The sequence below is a fragment of the Zalophus californianus genome, chromosome 7 (assembly GCF_009762305.2).
Source record: "Zalophus californianus isolate mZalCal1 chromosome 7, mZalCal1.pri.v2, whole genome shotgun sequence".
NCBI lineage: Eukaryota > Metazoa > Chordata > Mammalia > Carnivora > Otariidae > Zalophus > Zalophus californianus.
Genome location: NC_045601.1, coordinates 52,515,884 through 52,542,262, shown reverse-complemented (window position 1 = coordinate 52,542,262; position 26,379 = coordinate 52,515,884). Strand labels below are relative to the sequence as shown.

At 46.3% G+C, this 26,379-nt stretch overlaps 1 protein-coding gene across 3 annotated transcripts in view; it reads left to right on the top strand.

Moving 5' to 3' along the window:
- The window catches only part of FOXO3 (forkhead box O3), a 131,883-nt gene extending 122,587 nt beyond the window's left edge, over positions 1 to 9,296 (top strand). For all 3 annotated transcript variants that reach the window (XM_027601125.1, XM_027601123.2, XM_027601124.2), the window contains exon 4: positions 4,534 to 9,296. The gene's annotated coding sequence lies outside the window, so the exon portion shown is untranslated. The remainder of the gene's footprint in view (positions 1 to 4,533) is intronic.
- The last annotated feature ends 17,083 nt before the right edge of the window (positions 9,297 to 26,379 follow it).

Genomic DNA, 26,379 nt, shown 5'->3' with positions numbered 1-26,379 from the left:
GTGACACCAGCTCCAAAAGCCTAGGTGGATGGTGGCAAATGGTTGTTGCTAGTGATGGATTGGGTGTCGCGGAGATCCCTCTGGGAGCAAAGCAGAGATGGTGGCAGGCAGGCATTTCTTTGCTCTCTCCTCAGGGGTGGAAACATTCAGTCTGAAGCCCACACCTGTTCTCTGAACTCCACATGAGGTTTCCCTGTCAGATCGAGTGAACATTGATTCATTTCCTTTTCTGTCCTAAATGTTCCATATTTAGTCCCCAACTTGTCCTGGGGATTGCAGGTTCAGCTTAAATTATCTTTATGTTTAAAGAGTAAGGAAAATTGGTGTTTCACTTTAATATTGTGTTTCAGGCAGTCGTCTTCCAAACATCTTTCGTTTTAGCTAGGAAAGCAGTGGATATCCTTCATGGATTGGTGGATGTGAGAGTTTCATGCTACTGGCTTGTTTTCCTTCTGTGTCATATTTGGTATTAGGGTCCTATTCCTTTCCTCTGTGCCAAAAAGATAAAAACACTGCTGAGAAATCCACATTTGTCACAGTGGAGTTAAGTTGTGGGAGGACAGCAGTAGGAACTTTTATGTTTTATTCCCAGATTAAAGTTGATTGGGGTTGTTATGTTTTGTGTAGAGTTTTTTGGAGGCGTTGCCCTTTCTTAGAACATCATGTGATTTAGTGGTGATAATTAGGCAGAAACTTGTCTTCCCTACAGATGCCAAGATTATAGAGGGACTTACTCTCACCAGAGACCAGATGACAGCATCCATAGATATTTTTAGGTCTCATCATTTGGCTTCCCCATTTCATTTTCCTTGTATCAACAGTCTGATTTCAAACTTATTTATTGGGCACAGGGGGGGAAGAGAGGGGACCTTCTCCCCATTAATGAAAGTCACTGATGGGACAGGACATTTTCATATTTATTGTTAGTTGGCCTATTGCCTAGTAACTGCAGAGTGATAGCTATAATTCCCTTCAGCTGTATGCTTCCTTTTCCTTCCAAATGTTTTGCTTAAATCTGATGTGTTTTTAAACTTAGAATCAGCATCAGCATACTTAAACATCTTACTTTAAACAATGTTAAGAATAGGGGAGCTTCATTAAAACCCACCACACCTGTACCCAACCTAAGTATCATTAAATTCCCAGCTCAGTAGATGGTGTCATCATTTAAAGTGCTCCCTCTATTCTTTCCGTCATTGATGGAGTCAGATAAACGTGCAGTCACCAAAGAACAGCTAAAAATCTAAGGCAGATAAGGAGCTATGTTCTTTGTGACTCTTTTTAATCATAAGGTCTTCCTAGTGAATGGTGATTCTGGTGTTTCTTTTAGAAAGAATGCTTGTATTTCACTTCATTTATCTGATTTCTTTATATTTTTACAATATTTTATAATCTCTTTGCTTTCTATCACAGAGAAAACAGGTCACCTTTCTGTCCTGTGGAGTGGGATTTCCTTATTACATTTGTCCTTGTCAGAGCTGCCTTGGAACCTGGGCCTCTCCTTTCCTGGCTCCCTTCTAAGCACACGAGGTTTCCCTTGCAGGCTGAGAGGCATGGCCTGGGAGACCCCCAGGGAGTGCCAGGACTTAGTGCCACAGGGGGCCCCAGGCCCATTCTGCAGAAATGGAAGGAGTCCTGATCAGTGCATCTCCTTTTGAAAGATGATGTTCCCTGAAGATTCTGGGCCTTTTGGTGAGGGAATGTTTATTTGGCCTGGGGATTGTTGTTGGCTCAGTGTGGGCCTCCTGCCCCTGGTTTCAGGGCCGATGCCCTGTTCTGCTTAGAATGATGCCATGTGGGGGGTTATGGTTGCCCTCTGCCTCCTTTCCTCCTATGCTGACCCAGCTCCAGCATTAGAGCAGGCTGAATGCTCTGCCTCTGTATTTGGGGAATGAAGTGTGTCACCTTCCCAGTATGCACTGGTTTCCATGGCTGAATAATTAATACCGGAGGGAACCAGGATGGGGTCTGAATTAGGTAATGCTTTACAGCTTCTTTCTTGGCACCTGGGGAGCACAGTCCCTGATGACTAATTGCATAGTGATGTTAGAATGTGGTTTATTAAGTGTTACTGGGAAAGAAAAAACTGAATACCCTTTCAAAGAACCATATCTGTACCCTTATCCATTTACTCCTCGAGGGTCCCAGGTAGAATAGCTGGAATAGCACTGGCTGGCTCTAGGAGGCTAAATTCTTCATGGATCCTTAGATCTGGTATCTTTTTTTTTTTTTTTTAAGTAATCTCTACACCCAATGTGGGGCTTGAACTCACAACCCCGAGATCAAGGGTCACATGCTCCACTGACTGAGCCAGCCAGGTTGCCCTGCTGAGCAAGGAGCCTGATGCAGGACTCGATCCCAGGACCCTGAGATCATGACCCGAGCCGAAGGCAGGTGCTCAACCAACTCAGCCACCCAGGCATCCCTGTTTTAGCTTTTTCTTGCTCTGAAGCCAACAAGTCCAGGATAATATTGTCTAGTACCTTTACAAAGCAAAAAAAAATCCAGCCAGGGAAATTAAATACTGGGGATGGGTGGGAGACAAGGGGCCTTTTTTCTTTCTTTATTGTTGCTGCCTCTGATAAAACCCCAAAGTGCTTCTGTTTGGAGCTGTAGCAAGGGTAATTGTGACCATGGTTATGTATCATTACCAATACTAAGCCCTGCTGTCTTTCTGAATATTGGTAGTGAAAGGTTAAGATTGCCAGCCAGCCCAGCCACAGAAGAGATTGAAGTCCTAAGTACATTTGTGAAAATTCCAAATGAACCTATGATAATATCTGGTCTAAAGAGTGGGAAGCAGATGTGTAAGGTGTATGTGAGCTTACTGGTGCACATTTCATGACTTGCTTACCTTCTCTGATGAGATGGTGAGTTCAGCTTGCTTCCCTCCTACTTCTCTATCCATTTCTTGGCCTAGAGCCATTTTTTCCTTACCATGAAAGCTGACACTGTCTCCATAAACCAAAGGTCTTAAGTCCTGAGGTCTGTTTTGTTAATTCCTTTTTAAGATTTTACTTATTTGACAGAGAGACATAGCGAGAGAGGGAACACAAGCAGGGGGAGTGGGAGAGGGAGAAGCAGGCTTCCCACTGAGCAGGGAACCCAGTGCGGGGCTCGATCCCAGGACCCTGGGGTCATGACCTGAGCCGCAGGCAGGAGCTTAACGACTGAGCCATCCAGGCGCCCCTGTTTTGTTAATTCCTTTAGCTACATCTCTGTGAGTATACTTTTTTTAGTCCTTTAACCTTTCTGGGCTCAGAGGTCTCACAAAGTCTGCTAGACATGTAAATTCAGATGGTCTGAGAGAACCTCTTTTGTGCCTCGCCATTGAAGACTGTTGAAGGCAAAATAATAATAAATTGTTAACTGTTAAAGGGATGTTTTGTGGAAGGGTTTTTTGGCCATATGTGTGTGTTAGATAATTTTTTTTCTCTGCAGACTTTTTTTTTTTTAAAGATTTTATTTATTTATTTGACAGAGCGAAAGAGCACAAGCAGGGGGAGCAGCAGAGGGAGAGGAAGAAGCAGGCCCCCTTCCGAGCAGGGAGCCTGATGTGGGACTCGATCCCAGGACCCTGGGATCATGACCTGAGCCGAAGGCAGATGCTTAACCATCTGAGCCACCCAGGCGCCCCTCTGCAGACTTTTAATAGAAAAAAAAAAAAATTCCCACACAGCCCATTTAGAGATAACTTACTCCTTTAATAAGCAAGGGAAGTCAAGATGATCTCCATTCAGCAGTGCAGACTGAGTAAGCCTTTGTGGAAAATGGCCATTTCAACTCCCCTGGTATTGGTGGTAAACAAGGTCGGTTAGTCCATATAGGCAGTGGGAGAGAACCAGAGAGGCATAGGCTGGTCTGCTTAGAGTGACCAACTTTTCTCGTTTTAGCTTGAAAGTTCCATGTCCCAGGATACCCCTCAATCCAGAAGTCTAGAGCAAAATCCCATCTGCACCCTGACTGACTTAACTTACTTAACTTAAAAGGGCCGACTAATGGGGCACCTGGGTGGCTCAGTCAGTCAAGCGTTTGACTCTTGGTTTTGGCTCAGGTCCTGATCTCAAAGTCATGAGATTGAGGCCTGCACTGGGCTCTGCACTCAGCAGGAAGCCGGCTTCTTTTCTTCTCCTCCTGCCCCTCTCACCCATCACGTGTGCGTGCACACGCACTCTCAAATCAATCAATCAATCAATCTTAGAGGTATTAAAAAAAAAGAAAGGGCCTACTAAAACACCCCTGACTTGCCTTTCTTTGTTAACCTCCCAAGATGAATGACCTCATTTCCTCTAGGCTTTTTCAACTTGAGAGCATCTTGTAATCAAGCACAGAGATAGGGTAAGTAGTCTCCATGCTTTGTCTTTAGGTTTTCAGACCTTTGAAGCTAGTGTAGCAAAACAGCTTTCCTGTGAGTACCCTTAGTTCAGAGGTGAGGTGAGGAGACAGGAGGCTGGTGAAGCATGACCCGGAGGTGCCTACAATTGCTTTTTGAATGTCCTTAATCATCTCTGGTTTTCTTTTCTCCTCCTGCAGACCCTCAAACTGACACAAGACCTACAGAGAAACCCTTTGCCAAATCTGCTCTCAGCAAGTGGACAGTGATACCGTTTACAGCTTAACACCTTTGTGAATCCCGCACCATTTTCCTAACCCAGCAGAGACTGTTAAAGGCCCCTTACCCCAGGTGAAGCACTTACCCTTGGAACAGAACTCTCTATATAAAGTATGCAAAATCTTCCTTGTACAGGGTGATGAGCCACCTGCCAGCGAAGGACAGCACCCTGTCAGCACCACCCATCCTCGTTCAGAGCACACCGTGAGCTCCTGTTGGCGATTCTGTGGCGTATTCATATCACGATGGTTTATGGGATGTTTTAAGTGTCGTTTTTGTGTTTGTTTTCCTTTGACTTTCTGAGTTTTTCACATGCATTAACTTGCAGTATTTTTATGTTAAAATGTTAATCATCCTTCCCCTGGCAAATTTAAAAACAGAAGGAAAATGTTGTACCAGTTACTATTCTAGCTTTGGGCATCACAAGCATTTGAGCCCTTGGAACTCCATAAACTAACAAATTACATAAACCAGAGGGGGATATTCTTTCTTCTTTTGTTTGGTAGAAAACTATGCTTTTCTAAAAACTGAACAATGGCACAACTGTTTGCCATGCGCACCAGTCCAGGACTGACCCCTGCATAGGCCCAACGAATGGAGTGCTGCATGCGACCCAGTGTGTTTTCGTTCTGAGTGAGGGGTCTGGGGGGGCGGGGAGAGACCCCCAGCACCTGGTCTGCAGTTGCCAGAGCAGTCGGGCCTCTGGTCTCCTGGCATTATCCTCAGCTAATGCAGTGAACAGTGATGGTATGCTGGTTAGAAATTAGGATCTTTTCAAGAAAGAAGTCAGCTCAGCTGCCCACTCATTGCCAAATGCCACTAAAGGATTTAGTTTTAAGGAGAAAAGAAAAAGAAAAGTAGTCCTGTTTTGCTTTGCAGAAGAAATGAACTTACAGGTTAGCATTAAGCCTATAGTGAGAAATGTGTGAAAAGTACAAACCAGAGTCACTATTTTCCTAAAATACCCTTGATTATTTTCAGCCTTGCTGTGTATGATCGGATCTACTAGACATGTATGAGTGAGAGGCAATAGCATACAAACTGATTTTTATATATATATACACACACACAATCTAATATATATATATAAAAGCTTAGATTGTAATTGTACAAGTGACACAATGGAAGTACAAAATAGGGCAGTTTTGACATTTTTTTCCCTCCACCTTTCTGCTTCTGTGGATTTCATTTTGTTTTGTTTTCAAAAAGTTATGGTGCTGTATAGGTGCTTTCTGTTTAACCTGGAAAGTGGGATTATATTAGTTACCCTCTTTGGTAGGCAGAATAGTTGGGAACACCTTAGGTATATATGAAAAACTGGTGTAATGAAGCTCTGATTAGCACAGCATATGCATACTTCTCCAAAGTGATATAAGAAGACTCTTTTCTTTGCATAAAAAGCATTAGGTATATAAATGTATAAATAAATTTTATCATGTACAGTACAAAAATGGAACATTCTGCATGGACGTTAGGAATACAGGCTAGTATTTCAGCACAGACTTCCCTGCATGAGTTCTCGCTGACGCTTGCACCGTGCAGTGGGCACTGACTCCCTCCCACCAACACAGACGTGCCACCCGACCCCTGCACCTACCACCGGCCGCCAGGGGCCCCCTTGTGCACCTTCACTTCATAATTCCTCTAGGGGTGATAATGGTGGTGATAACAGCTCCTAGCATAATGAAAGTTCCATTTGGTATTGTCACACATCTCTCCCGCCTCGCTTGGGTTGTCATGTTTGAGTGATGGCCCTGTTGATTTCACCCTGCCTTTTACTGACTCTGTAAATTGTCGTGCAATTGTGGTTATAGTAGGCCTGTAGCGTATCGCCTTTTCTAAACTGCTACACGTTTATAATCTTCATTTTAAAAGTATGTATAATTTTTAAAAATATGTATTCTATTCACGTGGTCTGCTTGTCAGTGAGACAGACTTTTGCTTACTGTATTCCTTTATAATAATGCTAGCCACTTCCTTGACTCTTTGGTAGTCCGCTGCACGCAAAAACTGTCCAGTATCATTGAAAGGAGGCTGCCTGTCTGGGTTCCTAGGTGATGCTGCCCTGGTGGGGGTGCCGATGGGACACAGCTGCAGCAGCCGCAGGGAGGGAAAGGTGAAGGGAGGTCAGATACAAGGAGAATCGGGAGTGCTTACAGCATGAGGGCCCTGAGAATTTCTCTCCCGAATTCAAAGAAACAGCAAACTAACAAAATAGCTAATTTGCCTTTGCAGTTTTATAGACCCTGGGAGCTACTTTGGGAGTAAGAAAAGCAACTCTCAAATATGTTTCAACTTTAAAATGTTGACTTCCTTTCGGACATGTGGCATCTCATTTATTCTCCTTTTTTCTCAGTGTTTGTTAGATTTCAGGCAGAATGTCTTACAAAATGTCCTAGAACCAGATTATAATTTAATCAAAAACAGCTGAGGGAGGGACAGAGGAGGCCTGAGAGCAGGGCAGCCACAGAACACATCAGGAAAATGGAGGGGGAGGGGTGCTTTGAATTTGTTGGGTTTTTTGTTTTTTAATAACGCAACTAGCGTCTACTTGTAGAGCATTGTGGAGAGCTGAGGTCAGGACAAAGTCGAGTGCCAGCGTCAGTTTCGGGAGGGAGTTGGAGTAGTTAGTCCCATCCAGGATCACAGCAGCGCCACTCTCAGCCTTGGCCGCTGCTGGCTGACTGTCCACCCAGAGGCCCGACTCCCCCGCGCTCGCCAGGTTCTGCGGTGGCCAGTCAGGGCAGAGGTGCAGCCTGAGACCTCCATCTCTTACACTGAGACTCTGCTCTCAGGAAGGGCCAACTGTTGGCCGCCGTGTGGAGTTCTCATTGTCGTGGGTCCCTCACAGTAAGTTTTCTGATCTGGAGTATCTCGGTGGAATACTTCGCCTCCAGGGGCCTGGCAGCTATAATGTTTGCATCCTGATGAGAACTATTCCAGGTTATCTTCAGCCTCTAAATAAGCTGCTCTAGGGAGCCTTCCACTTTTTGATGGGAAATTAGAAGAGTAACTAATGTTGAAAACATGACATGCACTCTTGGGTTCTGTTGTTCTCTCTTCAGGCTCCAGCACCAGATACCTTGTACCAAAGTTAGATAAGAGCTTTATCATCAGCCTTCTCTGTCCTGGTGTGAGAGCTGCCTGCCAGGTTCAGCTCACCCATTAACTGTGAATGAAGCTGAGCTCGATCTCCTTTATTGCATCCTCTGCAATAGGATGATTGCTGAAACAGATTTTTTTAAAAAATTTCAGAAGTTTGTCTTTCCTGTTAACGGGAGGATTGTGCAAGTGGACAGTGATACCATAACACACGTGTGATACAAGGTGGGCTGTGTGTGTGTGTGTTTGGTGTTGAGTTCGGGTGTTCTGTGTGTGGCCCTTGAGCACCCTGAGGGGAGGACCTCACGACTCACAGCTCAGGACAGCTCTGCCCAGTCTTGGTGCCCTTTCATTTGGCTTCCGATCTTGTTGAAGACAATAGGGACAGACTTGGCCTACACCCAGTGGACCCCGCTTATGGAAAGAGGACTGTTGGAATCTGTCAAGAGTAAAGCAGTCAGACAGTCCGGTGTCGTGTGCTGATGCCACGGGCTGCTAAAGGGAAATGGGAATGTCACCCTTTGTATGCGGAAGCAAAACCCTGATAGCTCTAACTCTGATTTCCTTTTTCTTGATGTATTTGGACAACACGTACGATTAGGCATACTGTTGTATTTTTTGACTTGGCAGAGTTTTTTGTAGAAATTCAATCCCTGGCAAAGAGGTACGAAAAAGCCAGCCTGTCCTGAAGACTAGGGGCAGCAGGGGCAGTGAGGGGATAGCAAAGGCCTTGTGAAATCCTGTCTGCACACGAGATCTTAATGCAGACGCCCGAGGAACTGAAAAGAGTATATCCCATTTGATCTAAATCTTCCATGGGTAACATTTTATGCAGTTCGAATGAATGAAATATTTTCCTCTTTAATTTTGTGTGTATTCTTCTTTGATGAATGATTGGTTCTGAGGCCTCTGCCACACTCCAGAATTATTTGTGTGGCTGCTTTTAAAAAACTATGGGTCTGATCACTTATTTCTCTAAAATTATCTCATTGCCTGGCAATCAGTCTTCTCACGTATACTTGTCCTAGCACATTATGTACACAGGAAATGTAAACAGATGTGAAGGAGGACCAGAAAAATTAGTTAATATTAAAAAAATCTATTGTACATTTTGGCTTCACATGTTTAACTTTTTTTAAGAAAAAAAGTTGCATGAATGGAAAAAAAAATCTGTATACAGTATCTGTAAAATTGTCTTACCTGTTTCAATTTCTTGCTCATGCCCCATTCAAACTAGAATTAAATATGGTGCATGGCCATATTCAAACACCTAAGAGTCCAGCAGTTGGTACTTTGGTTTGAAGCACCTCATCCTTTCTTTCTAAGCGAACACTATCATATTGCATTCTTGCTGAGGATTTTGTCCAACCATATGTTGCCATGAATTAACTCTACCACCTCTCTTCTCAAGAATCAAAACCAGTTTGATTTGGGAATCTTCCCCTTTCCAAATGAAATAGAGATGCAGTACTTAACTTTTCTTGGTGTTTGTAGATATTGCCTTGTGTATTCCATTTAAAACCGTAATCTAGTTTGTAAAAGAGATGGTGACGCATGTAAATAAAGCATCCGTGACACTCTGTCTCACTCCAAGAAGTCTTTTGTTCTCCCTTCCCCTTTAACTCCAGATGTGAAAGGGCTGCATTTCTGTCATGGTCTTCCTGTGGAATGACTTCACAGGCTGGGACAGGCGCAAAGCTGAGAGCTTCTGTAGTGAGCTCTCTAAACCGAAAGATCTAGCAAACTTTCCAGACAACTTGTGAGCTCCACAGACAACCAGACAGTTTAATAAAAGCAGATCAGATCTATGGCCTTGTTCATGGTGGCTGATAGTCACTTTGGTATGCATGGTATCATGTTGCCTGGGAGGGGCTTTTAGGTAGGGAAGCCGGATTTAGACGGATTTAGACTCTGCCTTCACTGAGTGTCAGAGATTTTGACCTATCAAAACTTTGGCCCTAATAAGGTCCCCCTCACAGGAGTGCCGTGGATGAACATCGGTCATCAACAGAGCCCTCCTGCATATTGAAAATCAGGCACAATATTTCAGGCCTCTGGTGGCAACATCATAAATATTTACTTTGTGTGTACATTTAGGGCCTCTCAGTCAAGTGAGGAGGAACTCCACCCTATTGTAAAACTATCCCTCATAGCCTGGGTGGTTTTTCTCATTTTAATAGACGTAAACATTATTCCGCTTTTAGAAACTCTCCAGTATTGGGTTCAAAGTCCCGAGGAACATGATGGACTCATTTCAGATTAAGTGAGTAAATATTTTAAAGTTTGCCCTTTGGAAAAAAAAATAATAAAATTTGCCCTTTGAGGTGAATTTTATATTGGTGGAGAGTCATGCTTTCCCTAAGTGTCCTTTCCATGGTTTTAATTACCTATGAAGTTAAAACCTCACCATCTTCTACACCAAAGCCAACTGGGAGAAGGTATTTCATTTGAGATTGCTTCTCAGTTTTGATTTTGTTTCACAAAAGATTAAAGATGGAAACCTAATACTAGTTATCATAAGATTCTCAGTAGAGTGTTCTCCCAAACCAAGTAAAAATTCAACCAAAAACTAAAGTTAATGATCAACAATTACTAAGTCAAGTGTGGCAGTGGGGCCAGACGCTGTGATGAGCACCAGAAGAACTAGGACCTGGGCCCTGCCCCCATTGGTTTATATTCTAGGTTTAAGTGTCTGCTCCACTTTGATGAATAAAGGGCTAACTCTTGCTGACTCCCCGCTTCAGCTTCTTGTTTAAAAGAGGAAGAATTTGGACTAATCTCTATAACAACTTAGGGATTTGATTTTGCAAATAAAATACAAGTAATGAGGGCAAACCTTTAAGCTAGCAAATCCGACCTGCATCAACCCAGTCAGCCATAGCACAGCTGGAGTATAGGGCTGAAAGGTAGAATTCAGAGCCACTGTCTTCACCCTCTTCCAGCACAGCGAGGCCCCTGAGACATGGAAAAGTAGGGAGATGGCTCTGGGGTAAGGGTAGGCAACAGGCGGGGGAGCGTGTTGGAAGTGTGGGGGCAAAGAAAGGAGCATTCAGAAGGAGACCCACCCTAGCTCCGCTTTTATCTCCATCTAAGAGAAGCAATGGTGCTGGGTCTGAGGACTAGACACCTTTGGAACTGGATTTTCCTAATTGGAATGTTAAAAGAGGAAAGCCATCGGCAATATGTAAGACCTGAGTAAAGGTCGTGCATGTGTGGTTCTGCCTGGTATCTGTCATGTAATAATGGCTCGAACCTGCATTTTTGCCTGCCTTCTCTGAGGACTTTCTAGAAACACTACAAGCATGCCCACTCGCACTCAGGGAAGAAGAATGTTGATGCCCTTCTTATATTGGCACAGGACCTCCTCTGAATCCCACCTTCATCCATCTCAGTAGCACCTACTATGGGCAGGCATGGTCTTTGTCCCAGACAGAACGGCGTAAAGGGGCTGAAGTGAAATGAAGGGCTGGTGGCATGAGTTCTTGTGTGGATGAGTCCTACCAACGCTACTAAAGGTATGATGGGACAGAGGAAGTAAAGCCATGGGAGCCCAGAGGAAGGGAACGTTTGAGGGGAAAGGCAGAAATGGGTCGGGTTTTCCAGCTCAAGTGAAGAATCGCAGGGACAGAAGCGGCAGGAAAGATCGGAACATATCTGGGAAACAGTGAGTAGCAGACTTGTTTGGGGCTTAAAGAGCTCAAAGATCAGTGAGAAGTCAGGCAAGAAAAGTGGGCTGCCGGAAAATTCCAGAACAGTGGCTTGGACTCTGACAGTGGAATGGGAAGAGAGCAGGGCAGGGAGCTGTTTCGAGTAGGCCTTGAGAAAGGGCACACTGTGGGAGGTGGATCCTAGAAGGAAGATGTTGAGGAAACGAGAAGTCATGGTTTTTCGGGAACTATTTTCACAACAGGCTGCCCACAGAAAATGATGACGTGCATTGCCTACTGGGATGACGGAGGAACTGCTCCTGGTCCCAGGCCTCTGACAGCCACAGGCCCTAGAGGCTGCCCCAAGGGCTGACAGATCAATAGCTCTCGGCATCCTCATGACTTTGCACCTGAGGTGAGAGCCCTGATCTAGTGGAAATCACAAAAAACTTGGTGAAATCTGGGGCACATAGGCAAGGGACCTTGGCTTTCAACTTTTCTGTACAAGTTTAATTTATCAAAGTGCGAGTGTGTTACTTTTATAAAGATAAATAGTTTCATGCCAGGACCCATCCCCAGAAGACAAATGTCCATTGTATCTGGCAATTGGGTTATGGAATTTTTTGTCAAAATTATCTTCATTTTGTTGCACTGTATTATGAAATATTTTGAAAGGTAACGCATTCACATGAGCCAAGGTGGAAAGGCCAGCTTTGATTCCTCTTTTAAGACTATAAGGAATAAGGAATAAGGTGGGATAAGGGTATCAGGGTGTAAAAGTGGAGATAATTAGGTAGCAGTACTGTGTAAAAGGAATCTGACTGGTAAGTGAATAGCATCACTGCAAAGTTGTATCTTCGTAACTTCGGATTTCCATAATTTCATCCTCTTAACATCTTGAATATCAGTATAGGAAATACCTAATCAGAACAAAGGAATATCATGCATCAATTAGAACAATAATTATGAAAGTTATTAACATATATAGAAAATGCTCATATCAGATCTGCTCTTAGAAATGTAATTATTGCTGTCATATTATAACCTTATATATTAACGTAAGAAAAATAAAGAGCAGAATAGAAGTAGTACTGCCAGGGTAAACTATGGCTGGGGAGAGGTCCTAAAAGGAAAAAAGCAAAAATTGAAATAGTTCTTGTGTCCGGACACTTTGGCCTCAACACTGCACTTAGGACCTCAACTGTTGCCACCACGAACTGTTCCTCAGTTGCTCCTCCAAATTCAAAGTGGAGGGCACCTGAGTCATCTGCTTGGAGCCCCACTGTCAGGGGCATCAGGAACCATGTCCTGCTCCAGTAGGGGAGGAGGGGCTCTTCTCCCACCGAGATGCACCTACTGGGTAACTCCTTCAAGTAGGAAGGGGATTCTCAGGCTGGGACCTGTCCCCAGAAAACAAATGCCCTTTTATCTGGCAATTTGGTTATGAATATTTTTGTCAAAATTATCTTCGTTTTGTTGCACTGTATTTTTAAATACTTTGAAACGTAATTCATGCACAAGATTCAAAAGCCAGAAAGCATATAGATACACACAGGAAATGTTTTCTTGCCATCCCTGTCTAGTTCTCTGCCTCGTTCCCCTCACTTCAGAGTTTATTGCTCATCCTTCCAGAATTTCTTATGCACCTAGAAGCAATAAAAACACAAATTCTTATTTCCCCCTTTTTTATTTTTTAAAAAAGATTTTATTTACTTATTAGAGAGAGAGAGCATGAGCAGGGGGAGGGGCAGAGAGAGAGGGAGAAGCAGACTCCCCGCTGAGCAGAGAGCCCGACTCGGGGCTCGATTCCAGGACCCCGGGATCATGACCTGAGCTGAAGGCAGATGTTTAACTGAGCCTCCCCGTACATTATACACACTGTCAGGCATCTTACTTTGTTAATAATTTTCTTAGACATAGAGAAAATATTCGTACATAGAAAGCCTCCTCATTTTTATAGTTACATAGTATTCCATTGTATTATTGTATCATAGCTCATAGAACCAGTAGTCCCCTATTGATAGACAACATTGTTTCTAAATGCTTATCATCAGCAACACTGCCGTGAATAATCTCATACATACATTACATACACATGTAAGAATCTGTAGGATTAATGCCCAAACTTGGAATTGCTGGGCCAAAGGATATACATACATTTGGGATTTTAACAGAGATTGACCAAATTGCCCTCCAAGGTACCAAGTCACATCACCAACAATATGGGAGAACTGCTGTTTTCCCATGTCCTCATATTTTTAATATTTTAAAAATTAAATTGCAAGTCTGTCTTTCCCTCTCCCCCCTCCAAGCTTCTTTAAGTCCTACCTAAGGGGCTGAGGGCCTGGTGAGAGGGAGGGGAGCAGGTGGGAGAGGCTCAGGGAGACAGACTCAGGCAGCCTGGCAACTGCTGGGGAGGGAGGAGGAGTTCTCAGCACTCATGGTTGAGCACCCATCCTTGTGCCAGCATGCTGGGGATCATGCTGCCAACCTGTCCATCCAGTCTGGCCACGGGCTACACCCCTCACACCACCAGCTTGGACCGCCCAGCCTCGGGGTCAGCAGCCTGACCTTGCAGCTGTGCTCCCTCACCTCCCAGAATTCCAGAGGGGAGCTATCACCCGAAGGAAACAAGTCTGGTCTCTTTGGCACCAAACCACACACCTAGACCTATGCACAGCAAGATTGCACAACCAGCGGGAGAGCAGCAGGGCTGGGCATGGGGAGAGTGGGGCCACATGTGGGCCAGGCCCTGACCCATTGGTGCCCCGGGCTGGCCTTCCAGCTTTCAGAGCAAGGCTGTCCCTGGGGGGTTCGGTGACCTCAAAAGTCTGACTGGCTTCTTCTCCTAAGTAGGGGAAACTTGCTCCTCCAAAGGAAAGGCTCTAACACTCTCCTGCAGGCTGGTGCTCCATGAGCCCTCCTTTGGCCCTACTGTGCAGGTGGGCACCTGGGGTAGGAGGGGGGGGCCTTACCTTAGTTAACACAGAAACCAGGAGGCAGGCTTTTACACAAGAGGAAACTGAGTCACTTAATGACTAAGCCCTTTATGTTGCTGTGGGGAGCCAGTATCATGGAGTAGGAGAGGGAAACTCAACATTGGAATGGGACAGATCTTGATTTGCACCCAGCCCTGCCTATTCTCTAGCTGAATGACAATAGATGAGTCAGTTACCTTCTCTGAGCCTCTGTTTTCTCTTCTGTGAAATGGGAACAAGGCCACCCATGTTGTGAGTTGTGAGGATCACCTGAGAGCGAGCCAGTGAAGTTCTGCGGCCCGCTCGCACATCAACAGAAGACCCTCGTCAAAAGTTCTCTCTCTTTATACACAGCCCATTGGCCCACACACTGCGGGATGTGGGATTTTTTTTTTTTTAATTAAAGTGTAGTTGGCACACAATACTGCAATGGTTCCAGGTGTACAACACGGTGATTCAACAAGTTTATATGTTAGGCTGTGCTCACAAGTGTAGCTACCGTCTGTCACTCCGCAGCGCTGTTACAATTCCATTGACTATATCCCCTATGCTGTGCCTTTCATCCTTGTGACTTACTCATTCCCTAACTGGAAACCCATGCCCCCCACTCTCCCTCACTCCCCTTCACCCACCTCTCCCGTCTTCCCACCCTCTCCCCTCTGGCAAACCATCAGTTTGTTCTCTGTTTTTATAGGTCTGATTCTGCTTTTGGTTTGTTTGTTTGTTCATTTGCTTTGTGTGGGGTGTTGGTTTTTATCATATATAAATATAAAGCAAACTTTAACATATTAATGAACCCCATCTGTGTAATTAGATTGCATAGTAATTACGCATAAAAGGTAACAACCAACTTGTAAGGTTTTCCTGCTCTCGGTTTCTTTGAAGTCCTTTGGGATCTGTGGGCAGCCCCATGTGCACGGTCCATGCTGTGTACCATAGAGTCATCATCATTATCACAAAGAACTCAAATGTCATGGCAAGAGTGTTGGAAGACTTGTTTCTGGTCCTGGCTCTGCCACTAAACATCATGTGGCCTTGATGGCATCATTTTCCCCCCCTCTCTCTGGCCTTCAGTTTCCCCATCTACAAAGTCTACTCCGTGAACATTCCATATTTCACAAGACTATCATGATGAGCCCAGATGCGGAGCACACATTTTACAAACCACAAAGCAAGTACAGAACCACAGACGCTTTTTTGAGTCAGGAAGTTGGCAAATGTTAATACATTCATTTTCCAGAAGGGAAACGGAGGCAGAGTCCAAAGTGGGCTTCAAGGCTCATGGTTTCTGGCTACAAGCCAGCCCTCTGCCTGGGGCCTCCAAAGCCACACACGTTAGGCCCGGAGAGCCTGGGGCGAGAGTTGGGGTCCAGCGCCCCTAAGGAGGCGAGGAAAGAACTGGACAAAGGGGAAAGCCTGGCCAAGAGAACGGGGAGCGGAGTCCGGGCGGGGGGGTCCAGCAGGGAGAGTGGGTAAGGAGCAGCTCGCCGCCCTCCGCCCTCCGCAGATGTCAGCGCTAGAGCCCCACTGGTGTTGCCGTGAGTCTCTCCAGTCTCTGTCCTCAAGAAGTGGAATGACACAGGCGCCACAGGGGCCCAGCTGGAAGGTCTCTCGGACAGACACAGGAGGCCAGGCCCATCCCCGGCTAATGCCAAGGGTACAGGGAACAGCAGCAAGCTGGGGCTTGCCGGTGTAAGGACCGGAACGTGTCGGGGGTGTGCGCGAGCGCGTGCGCATGCGTGGAAGGGGGCGGGGGCGGAGGCGGGGGACAAGGCTTCGGAGTTGCAGTCTACAGGATGGGCCGAGTTGGCGTTACCTCTATAGACAGACCCCTTCCTGCCCAGGGCAGCCCGGTGGCCCCGCTGGGTATTCGGACAAGAGCTGAATTAAAGACAACCTCCCCGTGTAGTTTGAAGCTTCTAATTGCCGCGTTTGTACCTCCCCGAGTGTAAAGGCTCGGGCCACCTCCCTGGGCTCGGCACTGCCCAGGGCTAGCTCCACTCTGGGGGAGTAAGAGGAAACGTCCAGCGCTGCGGCTGCCCCTCAGGCCCGATTTTGTACGTTCAGAAGCCACTTGTTCACGACGGAACTCAAAGCAGGTTTAACGTTTACTACAGTAAAAAGTCTGTCTAATAAAACATGCATGATGAGAAAACACTCCTTTGCAGGAGCCTGTGGACTGCGGCTTGCAAAGCCCCTGGTGTAGTGAGCAGCGGCATATGGACTTCGGGGTCAGACATGGCGGTGGAGCCGGTCCTCTCCACTCGCCATCCGGCGCCTTGTCTGTTTCCTGGGGATAATAATAATACCTCCCTTTAGGATTCTTACGAGGATTAGCTAACTCATACCAACACCTACTTATTTATTTACCCTATAATTCAACATATGCTTACTGAGGGCCTGCTATGTGGTGGCACTGTGCTTATTAGTGGTGAAGAGCTCAGGTCTTTCATTTTAGAGATTCACCACCATGGAGCTTCCGCTCAATAGGATATTTCAAGAAAAGAAAGAACGAATGAAAGAAAGAGAGAAAGAAAGAAAAAAAAAAGGGAGGGAGGGAGGAAGGAGAGGAAAGGAAGAAAGGAAGGAAGGAAGGAGCGAGAGGGAAGGGGGAAGGAAGGAAGAAAGAAAAAAGAAAGAGCGAGCGAGCGAGCTCAGGCTTTAGAAAAAGAAAAGGAGGGAGATGGATGGGCATTTGGCTTTGCCTGTGTAACCTTAGTTAGGTCACCTAACCCCCTACACCTCTGTTTTCTCATCTGCGAGATGAAGATGACAATAACAACTCTACCTGGCCATGTTATTGTGAGCTTTAAATGAGATGATATACGATGGTGCTTAGCATCTGGCACAGAGTAAGTGCTGGATGAACTTAGCTATATTGATTAGTACATTGGAACTGCTCAATAAATCATAGACCATAGATTTTGTAATTAGGACTCTAAAATATAGTCACTATACCTTCAAATGACAAAGGAAAACAGATTTTTAAAAAATGTGCCCTTGGGATCATGTGTATCAGGAAAGCATGAAGGGAGCTTGCTAGAAATTCAGATTCCTTGGGCCCATTTCAGAAGTGCTGAATCAGCATCCAAAGATGTCCATGTTCTAATCCCTGGAACCTGTGAATGTGTTAGGGTTATAAGGGGGAATTCAGGTTCTAATTAGTGAACTTTAAAATAAGGAGATTATCTGCCCAATGTAATCTATGTATCCTTAAGTGGAGTAGAGGGAGACAGAAGAGTCAGATCCATTGGAATGGCAATGTGAGGAAGACTCCATTGGCTTTGAAGATGAAGGAAGAAGGGCCACAAGCCCAGGAATGTGGGCAGCCTCTAGAAACTGGAGAAGACAAGAAAACAGATTCTCACCTAGAACCTCCAGAAGGAACACAGCCCTGCTTGATTTTAGCCCATGAGACCCATTCTGGACCTCTGACCTCTAGAATCATGATACATTTGTGCTGTTTTAAGCCACTAAGTTTGTGGTGATTGTTGCAGCAGCAACAGGAAAGGAGTATGTCCTCTTCAGGTACATTGGATTCATGCCACTGGATCTGGAAGACCTGTGAGCCCCAGCCATGAGTGAGGGTGGGAGCCTTGACTGAGGGGAGCCACAAGGGAAGGGGACCAGTTGCACAGTTCTGGGCTGTCCTTGTGGCTTTGCTGACACACACACACACACACACACACACACACACACACACACACACACACACACACACACACACACCACCCCCTGCTTCGGCTACTTGTTTCTTGTTCATTCCCTCTCTGGTGCTCAGGTTGGCTATTGAGCAAGACTCATGTACATCAGACTTACATGCATCACCTTTTTTTTTTTTCCCCCTGATATTATAATGAAAATCTTCAAACATACAGAAAAGTTGAAAGAATGATTACCCTAGATTCAACAATTCTTAACATTTGCCATGTTCGTTTTATATTTATATATGAATGTATATAATACAGGTATATATGGTTTTTTTTTTTTTAAGATTTTATTTGAGAGAGAGAGAGACAAGAGAGAGAGCACGAGCATGGGGGAGGAGTAGAGGGAGAGGGAGAAGCAGGCTCCCTGCTGAGCAGGGAGTCCAGTGAGGCGGTGCTGGATCCCAGGACCTGGGATCATGACCTGAGCTAAGGCAGATGCTTAACCGACTAAGCCACCCAGGGGCCCCTTTATGGTTTTGTTTTTGCCAAATCTTTTTTTTTCTAAAGATTTTATTTATTTATTTGAGAGAGAGAGAATGAGAGATAGAGAGCACGAGAGGGAAGAGGGTCAGAGGGAGAAGCAGACTCCCTGCTGAGCAGGGAGCCCGATGTGGGACTCGATCCCGGGACTCCAGGATCATGACCCGAGCCGAAGGCAGTCGCCCAACCAACTGAGCCACCCAGGTGCCCTTTGCCAAATCTTTTGACGGTTCAGCCATCATAACACCTTTAATACCTCAGCATGTATCTTTCAAATTGCATAGTATCCCTGCAAAGTCAGTACAGTCACTGGCCCCATTTTACACCTGAAATATTTGAAGGTAAAAATTTGAGGTTCTAAGGAATTACTGGGCCAGAATCACACAGACAATAAACAATGGAATTGAGATTTGAACCCAGGTTCTTATCCTGTCTTCTATTTGAATGGTTCTAGAGCTCGGAATTATGGGTCATCCCAGAAGGCATGGTTCCGGTTTTGGGTTTCTTGCTGTGAGAAAACTCAAAGCATTTCAGAGAGACAAAATTTCCTCTTAACAATATCCCCTTAAGGTCAAAGCTACCACTTCCCAAGAGGTTGGGTAAATTCCAAGATGTCAGGTTACTAAAAAAGATGTTCAGGGTGCAGGCCCCAGAAGAACAGATCATGAAGGCTGCCAAGCCCATTGCCCCTGGAATGAGGTAGCGCTTTGGAGCACCCCCAATATACACCTGAATGTTCTCCCATCCCAAATCGCTATGATATTTTCCTAGTTGCCTACTCACTAAATGTGTGAATAGGACCTCACCCCCTTTTACTATTTGACTTTTTTTTTTTTTTAGATTTTATTTATTTACTTGAGAGAGAGAGCAAGAGCAGAGGAAGGGGCAGAGGGAGGGAGAGAGAAGCAGATGCCGCTGCTGAGCAGGGAGCCCAACACAAGGCTCGATCCTAGAACCCTGGGATCGCAACCTGAGCCAAAGGCAGACTCTTAACCTACTGAGTCACACAGGTGCCCCACTAGTAGACATTCTTAAAGTCTTATGTTATTTTATTTTTTTTTAAAGATTTTATTTTTAAGTAATCTCTATACCCAACGTGGGGCTTAGACAGAGCCAGCCAGGCACCCCCTTAAAGCCCTATTTTAGCTTTACATTTCAGAAATGGTGAAACATAGATCTGTTCAGTAAAAGATGAAATAAAAAAAGGGAGGGGCATTTGGCTGTCTCAGTCAGAACGCATGTAACTCTTGATCTTGGGGTCATGAGTTTGAGCCCAAGTCACTATAAAGCAGGAGACAGGCTAATTGTCCTCATTTTACTAGTAGAAACTCCAAGGCATACAAGGACCTGCTCACGAAAGAATTTCATTCCCAAATAATGAAAAAGGGCTGAATAGTGGGTCTCAAAGTGTGGGCCATTAGCCACCTGAACCCAAACAACCTGGGAAGCTTGTTTAAAATGTAGACTCCAGGGTTTACCAGGGAATCAGTTCACCTGTGGATGGGGCCCTCTTTAACACCTTACCCAGGTGACTGTTGCCAACACAAGCCAGAGAACTAGTGGCCAAATTCCCAGACTACTACATTATACTTGGCACCTAATACAACATCATACTACACTATGGGACTCCCTACCAAATTGCTCTACTTTCCCAGTGACCCATTTGTAAAAATTCTGAGTTTATTTTTTAACTTTTAAAAAATCTGTTTTAATTTACTGTAAAATTCACTCCTTTTGGTATACGGTTCTATGAGTTTTAACAAATGCATAGAGTCATGTAAACACCGCCACAATCAGAATACAGAACAGGTTCATTATCCCCCCAAAACGCCTTTGTGTCACTCCCTTCTAGTCAAATCCTTCCTGAAATTTACCTCTGGTAACCACTGATCTGTTCCTAGTCCTATAGTTTTGCCTCTTCCAGAATGTCATATAAATGGAATCATACAGTACAAAGCCTTTTGAGTCTGACTCTTTCCACTTTGCATAAAGAATTTGTTGCATGTAACAGTCTTTCATTTCTTTTGTTGCTGAGTAATATTCTGTTGTGTGAACATACCATGATTCCTTCTCTATTTCCCCAGCTGAAGGACATTGGGGTTGTTTCTGGGCTTTGGTGATAAACTCAATGATCCAGATTTAATTAACTAATTCTTCCATGGGAGAGTCAAAATCTCATACAGTGCCAGTGATAAGAGAGGGTAGCAGTAGGTGGGTTGAAAACAATGGCTTCCATATGGTTTCTGCCAGTGGGTCACCTGGTTAATGGGCCAGGTTCAGTCATAGAGGACTTCAGTTTGTCATTATGATACACCTTCTAGTCTTTCAAAATCATAAAAATAACAGAGTCTTAGTGCCTCAGAGCCTGTTTCCAACGAATGAAATGAAAGGCTCTTGGCATGTCAGACCCCCAAACTCACTCTGAGATCACCTGGTCGGCGGGGGCCTCTCTTGTCTTAGACTATGTTGTGTGCCATGGCAGAGTCGGAGACATCCAGCATCCTTCTCTACAGTTTCTGATGCTTTTGCCCAACTGGATCTACTTGATTTTCCAACAAACCTAAGAGGGAGGAAAGGAAGATATTTTTACTTGCACCATTTTGAAGATAAGGTTGTGGGAGCTCAAGGAAGCTGGTACTTGTCCAAAGTCAATGAGCCCCGTTGGTTAGGGAGAAACCCTGGTTCTTCCAACCTGCAATCCAGTGTTTTCTGGTTTTAAAGTTTTTTAGAGTGTTGGTTATCTCTTTAATCTGCACATCTGAGAACCAACTCTTGCTCAAAGTAAGTGATAGGGTGGGCAGAAAGAGAGCAAAGCCATTTAAATCCTGCCTTTGCTCGCTGGGGCTGCATGGCCTCCATGTTCTCACAGGACAAGTGAAACAATTCCTCCCTCCTAGTTAGTGTTCAAAGCTGAGAGGTCTCAGAAGAGCTAATAACGCAAGCGGGTAAGTCATACAAGGTACTCCATAAATGGCCACAATTATTATTAATTTGGTTTATTAGGTGAAACTCTAGACCGTGCACACCATTAGCACCGTGCGGTGGGTGCTCTGCTCTCGAGCACTGCACAGGATTTCTGAGGCCTAACTCCTCTCTGGTGGTGACAGAGGAAACCGAGGGGTTAAGAAGGAGGCCGGGAAGCTGGCACAGCTGGGGACCATGGGGTTCTGAGGAGGGGCCGGCCCTAGAAGGAGGCCTCAGAGGCAGCTGCGCGCTCCGCGCTCCTCCGGCGCGGAGGGTGTGTCCGCGCAGGAGAGTTGGGCTGAAAGCTTTGTTTTTCTTCTTTCTGAACTCGGTTTTACCCTCCAGAGGGGAGTTCTTCGTGTCTGAACTTGGTGTTTGAGCCCCGGCGGTTCCCGCAGTAAATGGCTTGCCACTCCTTGTGGGGCAATATTGCCACTGATGTCGGGCCAAGGTGGTTAGGAAACGGGATCTTCCACATGGGGACTCTGTGGTTTGGCCACACCGCACTGCGCCTCCACTAGCACAGCGGGGGGTTGAGACAGTTGCCCGCAGGGTGGGGCAGGAGGGCGCTCCCTCCGCCTTCCCAGCAGCCCTAGCACGGCCCGCGTCGCCTGGGTTGGGGCCTCCGACTCGAGCAAGAGAAGGGGCTGTGGAGGAACGACGGGGCCCCGAGGAGCCTCCCGAGAGCGAAGGGAGCCGAGGCTTCCCCTGACTGTCTCCCACAGCACGGGGCCCTTTACAAGAGCCGGGTCAAGGGGTGGGCAGGCAGAGGGCCCGGGGACGGCCGAGTACCCTCCGCCACCGCGGGGAAGGCTTCCGCGTCCCCCATGCGGCCTCTGGCCTGTCCCCCCGCAGCCCCGTGGCCGCGCCTCGATGCAGCCCTGTCCCACTGTATTGTAAGGGGCCGCCCCCACTGCACGCACCATATGCAGCTATGGCACCTGCTCAGAACACGAGGGCGTGACTGAATGAATCTGAAGAGACCAAAGAAATCCGAAGAGAGCTCCCAGAAGGAGCCCAAGGGGCTTCTGCACAGGGCACCGGCGGCTCTGCATTTTTGCCCGATGGAAAAGCTGTCACAAGAGTGGCAGGTAAGAGCCCCCACTCCTGCCCTTTGAGTTTGATTGCCTCTGGAATTCTTCGTTTTTATTCCAACTGTTGCCTAGAAGCAGCGAGTGCTGGCTTAGTTTCAGGCGCATGTGATGTTTGGCTTCACAGTCACCACTGGTGTTAGGGGCCTCCCCGTGGTTTTGCTTGTCCCCTCTGGCCGGCCAGGCAGATGAGCTAAACTTGTTCACTGAACTTCACCCTGTCCTTGACCATGGCATCAGGCCCGGGCCCTTTGGTGCTGAGGCAACAGGGCTCATGACAATAGGGAGCAAGCTCAGTCCTGACTGCTCAAAGCGGGAGGCTGGAAAGGAACAAAAGCCCTTGAGCCAGCCATCTACGGTGTGCCGGGTAATGGTGGAAGGGAGGAAGGAATCTAGAGCCCGTGCCCATGATCTGACCGGGAGACGACAGCTAGTGACGAGGTAGCGTGAGAAGAGCTGGGATGGGGCGAACGACCAAGGAGTTCCCACCTCGCAAAGCTGATGACCCCTCTGGACTTGCCATTAGTTCACGGGTGTGCCCCTCTTCATCTGGACTCATGCGGGTAGCCTGTGTCCTTCAGCAGGCTGATTCTCTCCTTCCGGGCAGAGAGGCAGACGGGAGGATGCTCAGGACCCAGTCTAACAGACCCAGTTAGACATTCAGTTGACTGGCAAAAGCTTTTACTTCCACAAATCCATTTGTTGATGTTTTTCCTCAGCCTCATTGCCCAAGAGGATTGATTATACACGAAACCATGATGTGTATTCTATGATCTGCCTAGAGAATTGCTTCAATGTTGGCCGGAGCTTTGCGTTCTTAGCCACATGGGGCTCCGGAGGTGCGTTCAGCAGGACCCAGAACTCTTGGATGCCCTGCAGACTGAGAGCACGTTCGAGAAGCCGGGGCTAGAATGAACAGTAGGGATGGAGGGTGTGGAGAAGCCCAAGCCCCTGGGCTGGAATCCCCCTGTCCCTGAAGTGTGCCTCTCCCACTGACTTCTGACCCCCTGGGCCTCTGTGGGCTGCTTCTGCTTCTCGGACCCTCGTCCGCTCCTCCCCACCACCTCGTTGCCTTCGCAAACCCTGAAGCCCAGGCACAGGAAGACAAGCGGTGGGACCAGTCTCCCAGCTCAGGCCAGAGAGGGAGGAATCCTAGGCCATAGCTATTTTCAGAACTAAAATTGAAGCCCATGGTTTATTTCCTCAGCACTTAATTAGACTCCAGCGCTGCACAGGGCTGCCTCCTTCCCGCCCACGAGCGAAAGCCTGACCAGTGGGTTTGGGAGCTGACGCCATGTCACAGGCGGGAGGGCTGGGGCCTGGAGTATTTTTACTTATGGGAGGCTGTGGAGAACAAAACCACTTGGCCCCAAGCCAGCTAGACTAAGTCAGTTGGGAGAGGGAGGGAGCAGGAAAGCTGTTATATCATCCTTCCTTCTTTGAACTGCGTTGTAAATCTGCTAGACAGGAAATGGGGCTTGGGAGGGGAGAGGAGGAGGGGGCTGGTTACCACCACCCTGAGAGCCTGGCAGAGGTGAGGCCCTGTCCTTAGGGGAGGGGGAGGGTCTGGGAGACTCCCATGGGGCTGGGGGAGGGGCGGGCGAGAGGGCACGCTGGGCGTGTTCAAAGCTTCCTGGGTCAGGTTGGTTATGGGGCGACTGTATAGGCCTGTGGGTGATTTCTGGGCTGGCTTCGGGTCCTCCAACTAGTACCAGTCTTACAGATATGGTTTTTAGAGCTGGAAGGAACTCTGAGACCCTTAAATGAGGATGTCAAGGACAATAGAGGAAAAATAAGTTACCCGAAGCCACACAGCTAATGAGAACCGGAAATGAGGTTGGGGGAGGGGTACCGACTGCAAAATGGCTCTTCTAGAGCACCCCTTCTTACTGCTATTTCTTGGTTTTCATTCCTGAGCGAACGTAGACATAAAATGCAAATACACTTGGGCAAAATGACACTTTAATTCATGTTAAGAGCTAAATAATTGATATTTAACACTTTACTGAGGAGACATTTTGGTGAGTGGGAGCCCCTGAGCTCCATGGAGGAGCACTTCTGACCACACGGGTGGGAGGCATCATCCATTCATGATCAACCTAGGACTGTGCCAGCCTCAGTGTTTCTGGAGTGGGGAAGTACAGGGAAGATGAGACCTGTGGATGTGTCTGAAATAGAACCTGTTTCTTGCTAGGGATAAGTGAAAACAGGAAACCTGGCTAATGACTTCCCAGAGTCATACATTTGTGCAGTGTTTCTCCAAAAAGGTCTGGATACCAGCCTGAGGAGCACCACCCCTGTGGGATTAAACTCCTGTTCACCCATAGAACCATGGAACCCCTGTTTTCACCTCTTCCTTCCCCTCCCACAACACTCCCGAGGCTGCCTCTCAAATGTGGAATCCAATGACAATAGTCTAAGACCTTCCTACACACTCCGGGACCCTAAATTAAGTTAAGTAATGGCCGTAGCCAACCTTTATTTTGCTTTTGTTTTTTGTTTGTGTTTTTTTTTTGCAAAGCACTTCACTAGCATTATCTCATGTCATCTTGATTATTTTTATCATCATCTCCATTTCACAATGAGGATATCGCAGCTCAGTGAGGTTAAATAATTTGCCCAAAGTCACCCAAGTGACAGTGAGAGCCAAGACTTGAATGAAGGCGGACTTATTCGACAGTCTCTGCTTCTCCCACCTCAGACTGCTTCCACCGGTGGAAACAAAATTCTCTGGAGTCCAGAGGAAGCTAGATAGAATTCCGATCCAATAGCAAAAAGGAGACCCACCCACATTGTTTATTCCGAGGCTCAAGGATACAAAAGGGTGAGGAGCGTCTGGCCCTGGAGAGTGTCTGGCTGAGAGCTGAAGTTGGAGTGGGATTGCCATGTTCTGTGCTCTGTGCCTGGTGTTTGGTGTATACTTCTGCTTTTCTGGGCCAACAGCTGAAATATCCCCTTCACTTCTCCTTGGCTGGGTCTTGGACCATTAATACCATATCACACCCATTCCATTCTTATATGGGTCACCCAAGTCAGTTCCGTGGCCTAAATCTGCCATTATTTGGTGTCTGTTGAATGCAAATAAAGCTGATTCTTGATACCCAGGGACAGTTGACCTAAGATTTTGATTGTTCTCTCTTCTCTTCCTGTTACTTCTTCCCCACTGCTTACTTTAGACATCGCCTCTGCCAGGGAGCACAGGAGTGGAAAGAAAGCTTGCTCATTGTCAGTCTTTTGCTATAAACTAGCTTTGTTAGTAATTCCTACTGGAAAAAGACTACTGGGGAAATAGTTTGAGGCTTGTAGATTACCTTTTCTTCTGTGCATTCCCTGTCATCGGATAGCGTAGATAGCATCTAAACTTTTTCTTAGTTGGGCCTTGGCTATGTTTGTTGAATTGTTGTGTTTGTTGAATTACATATCATCTTTAATCCATGACCCACCCTTGGTCAAATTCTATGATTAAGGGATATGAACAGCAGTGGACTCTCACTCTATCCCATTAAATGAATTAATGCATGGAACATACTAGGACATTTCCTGGCCCAGAGTAAGCACTGAATATCTGTTATTTTGTCGATATTATACAATATGCCTGAAAAATAAAATTCAATATCCAAGGCATCAGTGTTTTGTTTTTTTTTTTTTTTTACTTTTAAAAAATTCATTTGAGACAGAGAGAGTGCACAAGTGGGGAGGAGGGTCAGAGAGAGAGGGAGAAGCAGACTCTGCTGAGCAGGGAGCCCAATGTGGGGCTCCATCCCAGGACCCTGAGATCACAACCTGAGCCGAAGG